Source organism: Diadema setosum, chromosome 16 (assembly GCF_964275005.1).
Source record: "Diadema setosum chromosome 16, eeDiaSeto1, whole genome shotgun sequence".
In the NCBI taxonomy this organism is placed as follows: domain Eukaryota; kingdom Metazoa; phylum Echinodermata; class Echinoidea; order Diadematoida; family Diadematidae; genus Diadema; species Diadema setosum.
This window is the reverse complement of record NC_092700.1, coordinates 30,538,822-30,545,489: the sequence shown is the minus strand read 5'-3', so window position 1 is coordinate 30,545,489 and position 6,668 is coordinate 30,538,822. Positions and strand designations below refer to the sequence as shown.

Below are 6,668 nucleotides of genomic sequence, written 5' to 3'. Positions count from 1 at the left end.
ACCAGTACAGGGAAACCTGGGAAACGAGGATATCTTATTGGTCTCATCTGAATTTGCAAATATTGAAATAGTAAACATACAGTATGCAAATGTTTACAATAAGGTACCGGTTATAACAAGGAAAAAATGGTGGTCCCACCAACCTCATTATAAAAGGGTTACCCTGTACTTCATTACTGCAAATGAATATACATGTACAATTACAACGGTAAACAAGTGACAATCTATATCCGCTTTCATAGCATACATAAACAATAAATAAAATATAATACAATGTTTGTTTTTTTCTAGAATTCAAGTACTATATGAGACCCATGTATGTTTTTCACTGTAGGCCTACACCCCATCTGGGGCCCATATGGGCCAAATGGGCTTTGCCAATTTAGTTCCATATTTTCCCCATATACACCACATGGGGCCCACATTGGTTTTGTCAGGGCAGGCATGTAATCTAGAAGATATTCTTCTACAGTGTAAGTGTAGCTAGGTTGAAAGGGAAATTTGTTTTCCAAGGTGGAAACACAGATTTCTCTCATGTGAATGTTTGCAATGAAATGAAATAACAAACAACATACAGTAAATGTATGAAGATGAATTACAACAGACCGCTTCTGCAATTTAGTAAGACTTTATGCATGCTTTCTTCACAAAATTGAACCTTAACAACCACAAAGCTTGACTGAAGGCTTGCCCAAACCAGCAACAGCCAGGGGAATTCATGTCTGTGGAACTCGGTGGAAGGGAGCAGGTGAATGATATGCTTCATTTCTAGGCTGTTGGAAAAGAAATATCCGTAAGTTGTTATGTAATACATTACAGAAACGGTTTGTTGGCACAAGAGATGACACTTCAAACGCTGACGGGAATAATGATCAATATGATGTACATGTATTACGAAAACATGCAATCCTGATGTAAAGTTAAGTTGAGAGGAGTAGAGAACACAAAGAATTTAAATCTGAGTAGACTTGATGTAGCATAAAATTTAAACTATTTATTATGGAAAGTCCAGCAAATGAAGGAACATATTCACAATGCATGCAAGAAAAAAAAATTGTAATGTTCTGTCAATATCATGATACAGTACATGTATAAGGAATTATATGTATTTTCAATTATGATCATATAAATAAAAATGATACATGAAAAAAATTCCAATACTTGGTTTGATTTTACAGTCCAAGTAGTAGTACGTAGCCGACTTGATCCTGACACTTTTCCTTTTCATTCACGAAAACACAATCAACATTCTCCTCATTTACAAAAAAAGAGAAGAAATGTCACAGAATGTGATAAATGTCCCACCATAGTCTACAATCACAAAGGCGACAGTCAATCTTTTTCTTAATTTCCAGCTAGAGCCTCTTGCACACTCTTTGTCCTCCTCCTCGTCTGCATGTTTCCTTTATGATCACGCGAGTTGGAAATCCAGTGGCAAGCCCAGTTTGTGGTCTCTTTCTCGCTGGTATCTTGCATCCCTTTGCTTGTGCATACGAATGTATCATGTCTGCAGTAGAAAAGATGATAGAAAAGGAAATGCTAAATTGTCAGTACATACCTGTGTATACATACATGAATTTCAAGATTGAAAAAATGAAACATCATGGAAATTTTATTCCAAGTATCCAGATATTGAATCAACCCCCTCCCCCTCCACATTTTGGCGACTACTCCGCCACATAAAATTTTTTGACTGCATCGTTCCCTGACTTTTTACTTTCAAGTCTTGCACATCTTTTGATACTGTCATGACGCTGCATGACATTTTACGTATGCCTGTCAGACTGAAAATGGCTCAAAACGTGATTTTGTGTATAAAGTTTAAGCAAATTGAGTTTTCTCTTCTTATTCATAAAGATATTTATATCTTTATAAATAAGAAGAGAAAACACAATCTGATCATTTTCACTTTCATGGGCTGAAACTAATTAAATTTATCATGATAATGCTTGAAATGGGTTCTGACATAAATTCTGCGGGAAAAAAATGATAAATCAACAGGCCGAAAAAACAAAAAAATACATGTACCTAAGATTACCAAGAAATTAATACAACAATAAAATACTGAAGAAATTGATTTTGATACTATTTTTTTTTCAAATTCATTGTTAGAAATGCCACAAAGAATGTTTTCACCAAAAATAGGGTTCTAGGAGCTTTAATATCTGATAGGGAGCAAAATGCATGATTTTATGCATATACTGTATGACGAAAATTTCCATTTCTTTTTGTATAGCTTGGTAGATTACACCGCGGGTAATGAACAAGCCAAATTTCACAGCGATTGTGCAATCAAACGCTGAGATCTCGGGGGGGGGGGGGGGGGGGTGGTAATTGAATTAACCCCTCCCAGGCCACAGAACACTAAAAAGGGCCTGGCCTGGTTAGGGGTAAGAGGAATTCAAAGTTTATTTGATGGAAATTAGATATGGAATAGCTACAAAATCCAAAAAGTACAACTAAAAGATTGCAATAAAATTTGGATTCCACACTCTAATAGGATTGCTCTGTTTTGGACATCCCAGCCATTTCAAAATTGATTTTCATTAAAAAAAAAAAAAAAAAAAAAAAAAAAAAAAAAAATGAAATCCCCATGAAACTACATGGTCGTTCATACAGTTGCATTTTACAAGAGGTTTCTCACTATCCCACAAAAAAAAAAAAAACATGACAAAAACCTTAAGCCAAGTCTCAACCAAAACTTTATGATAGAGCTCTGTATCCTATAAAAACGAAGGAAAAAAAAAAACTTTGAATGTGGAAATAAAAAAAAAATGGCTAAGAAAGTAATTCTGTTTTTGAAGAGGGCTTGGCTTGACTTACTGAAAATAGTACTTGAGACGAAAGCATGGCAACCTTGTAAATCTGCAAACGAAGATGTCCCCTTCATGCTCAACCCGTTGTTGCCATGCAGGTCTTTCTGATCTCATGACCCACAATCTTCTCCAGAGAGTTGCCGCACACCGCCTGCCATTAGGATCCACTGATTCTGAGGATGCATGTCTGAAAAAGAGTTGAAAAGATCAAATCCTTAAATAAAATAAGAGAATTTACTAAACTGAAACAAGCAGCTGACAAGACAAATGATTAATTCCTTACTTTTGTATACATGTAAAAAAACATTCAAATCTCATTTCTCATTTTATGTGACATTTAATTTCATATAAACACTATGTTCACCGTTATTGAATTGATTTGGTTAAAAACTAACAACAGATTACAGAGGACAGAGGTCAAGGGAAAGAAAAATGACACATATAGGCAACACTTTCGAATACTAGTATTTTGCTCACCAATATCTTTCTACCAGCATAAGAAATCTCCAGAAGCTAGAAGGCTGTCGAGCTCCTGGAAAGCTGCCTTACTCTCGAGGGGGAAATGGCGGCATCGTAGTCTCCTCAGCTCACCAATCTCCATGTTTACTGGTAAAGCAACCTGCTGTGGTGGCGCTCTGCAATTTGAATGTACACCTGCTCATGTTGGTCTAGCCTCTCCAATACTTCAAGCCTATGGAGAGTGAACATCCTCTGATCTGAAAATGCAGATGAAGAAAAGCATTCAAAAGATTAAAGACGTACTGTCGTGCATATTTTGAATTGATTGTAAGTGCTTTGGGCCTTGTGGGAAAAGCGCACTATAAGTAATAATAATAATAATAATAATAATGCTTCACAATGGATGAAACAATTAACCACTGGACTGCTGCAGGCTATTACGCACACTGAACACCTGGGTGCTGATGCATAATAATGCATGTGTATCTCAAAACATGCCTTCCAGAAGGGGAAAGATTGGCCAAGATTATATTGCTTGAAATATGAAATAGTGAGGCATCATCCTCTCCTGATCTGCGATACCTCCACAAATCCTTCACAAAGAGCTGCTTTACTTACTATCATCAAAAGATTCATCAAAATCCTTCTTCCCACTGTAGGTCGCCATTTTGAATTGAGACTCTATAGAAACTTTCACCTTGGAGACCAATCAAAACCCTCACAAATCACAGCTAAATCACTGATTTTGGGGGGCACCTGTTGCCCGTACATTCAATCATGTCATTCAGGTGCTGTTTGAACTGTAGGGGTAGGGGTAGCACAGCGCTGAGGCTTCATATTACACATTATATGAAGACGTAATATTATATTACATGCTCAGCACACAATGGAATGTTGCCAAGGATATTACGTGGTCCGCAGCCAAGTGGTTAAACCCACAAATCTCACAGAAAGTTACTTGCAAAATGCTTGTGATGGAGTGAAGAGGTGTATCCTAACGGTTAGACTGAGCTTTAGCCTTTAGTTGACAAGAACTTTTGTCACAATCATAAGGAATTTGACAAGGAATGTCTTAAATCTAAACGTATGTCTCCTTACAGTTAGCTGCACGCTTAAGGAAGTGCAAAATCAAATTCCGAGCCTCTGTGTCCAAATTCTCATTTTTTTATGGATGTGACATAGGTGGTTACTATTCAGGATATCTGGGTAAAGGTATGATGCAAAGTTGATTGTAGAGTCTAGAGGCAGCTGAAAACTCCCCTGGCTGAACGTAACATACATGTGAATAGATTCTAACGTTATATCTTATGGTAAGGGTACCACCTATCGGCAGGTACCTGCTTGACATCGGCACCCTGCGTATTTATCATGGCTGTTTGCGTATGAACGAAAAAGTATGCGCGGGATTACAGTAAGTGTCATTAGCTTTGAAAACAATTAAAACGAAGAAACGCAAATCAAACTCACAAACAAACTAACAAACCAAACTAGTAGTAGGGTTGGGGGTACCACGTATCGTCACCCTAAGGATCTGTAGCTTGTTTATTCTAAAAATATAACACAAATCCGCCTTATTCTTACCTCAAATATGCCATAAATACTGCAGTTTTGAATGTCGTGACCGTCTCGTTGATTATGAATCTCCGTTTTAAAATAGCGCAATTTTAGTGCGTGCGTTCCGTTTTCTTCGCGCAGCTAAAAAGGGAACCTTGCGATCGGCACCCCTTGTGACCCCCTCCCCTCCATTGGTATACACGTGAATTTCACAGCATAGGTAATACATGTGAATTTCTCAGGCCATAGGTAATACACGTGAATTTCACAGCCATGCGTTGTTACTGAGCGGATGTGTAATTTTTTAGCTTGGTTTGTTTGAGTTTGATTTTCGTTTCTTCGTTTTTATTGTCTTTATAGCTAATGACACTTAATCCCGCGCGTACCTTTTCGTTCTATACGCAAACAGCCATGATACGCAGGGTGCCGATGGGAAGGTGCCCTGCCGATAGTAGTAGCCCTAGACATAACACATAACCAGTTGATAACACATGCGCATGTGTTGTGTAGCCCTAACAATGTTACACATAACACATGCGCTCAGTAACGACGCATGGCTGTGAAATTTACGTGTATTACCTATGGAGGGAGAGGTGCCGATCGCTAGAACTAACGTTGTGCAAAGAAAACGGATTGCGTGCACTAAAATTGCGCTATTTTAAAATGGAGATTTAAAACCAACAAGAAGGTCACGACATTCGAAACTGTAGTATTTATGGCATATTTGAGGTAAGATTTAGGCGAATTTGTAATAGATTTTTGGAATAAACAAGCTACAAATCCAATAGGGTGACGATAGGTGGTACCCTCAATCATACACAATCAACATGTAGCCGTAGGGTATGCAGTTGTACGTAACTTACCATTAGCTGCAAGCAGCTTTGCTTGATGTGTTGATGCAGATTTTCCGCTGCCCCATACTACAGTCACTTCCTCATGGGTACAACAACGTGAATATTGGGCATTGTCCTTTATCCAGTTCACCACAGGACCTTTTCCAACGCTGTCATCACAGCCACAGGGCATAAAATTTCTTCGTTCTCTAGCTCTGCGCTGCCATTTTGCTTTGTACGCGTAACGTTTTACAGAATTTGAAAATGCAACTCAACGGCGGTACTGTGCACACGCACGCGCGCGTAGCTACTACATGTATTAACCACAGAAGATTATACAGTAAACCCCACTCAGTGGTCATAGAAGCAATATGTGCGTGCGCGCGGGCTGGCGATCACACGTGCACTCGATTGGCGCCACAAAATACTAAGTAGACACGAATGGGGGGGGGGGGGGGGGGGGGGGGGGGGGGGGGCTATCGGAGATCCGGTTAGTACATTTTCGGCGCATCGTGATAAAATAAAACATAAGAAATTTGATCGGATTTCAACTCTTTATGTGCCATGGTGGAAATCCCCTGTGTGCCACGTTATTCTGAGACACGGAGGTAGTCATGCTTACAGAATTCTGTTAGGATCAGCATAATAGTAGGCAAGGTGAACAGAACTAGGTACCATTTGTAGACTTGCCGCTTTTCAAACAAGGAATTTCGAATTTACACCCGTGTTTTTCCCATTTTGCAGAGACCGCGGTTCCTTCCATGTTTCTTTGGTAAAAAAAAAAAATGCAATAAGATAACATCAGATCTTCCTACTATTAATTATCAAACATAATCATTTCGTGTGCGTAATTTTATAGGTCAGCCCGCAAAATGCAACAAGCAAAAAAAAAAAAAGATAACGCACTCCAACTTTTGAGGCGACACTCGTGGCAAATATGAAAATTGGAACGCGTGTAAAACTCAACATTAACCTTTCCATTTCAATTCAATTAAATTCATTTCTT

General features: G+C 38.6%; 1 long non-coding RNA gene across 1 annotated transcript; it reads right to left on the bottom strand.

Moving 5' to 3' along the window:
• Nucleotides 1-1,014: 1,014 nt before the first annotated feature.
• Nucleotides 1,015-5,907, bottom strand: LOC140240082 (uncharacterized). The gene is made up of 4 exons (XR_011902015.1): nt 5,693-5,907; nt 3,294-3,532; nt 2,824-3,003; nt 1,015-1,507 (listed from the first exon to the last, which is right to left on the bottom strand). It is a non-coding gene; the product is annotated as an uncharacterized lncRNA (long non-coding RNA).
• Between the last annotated feature and the right edge of the window lie 761 nt (nt 5,908-6,668).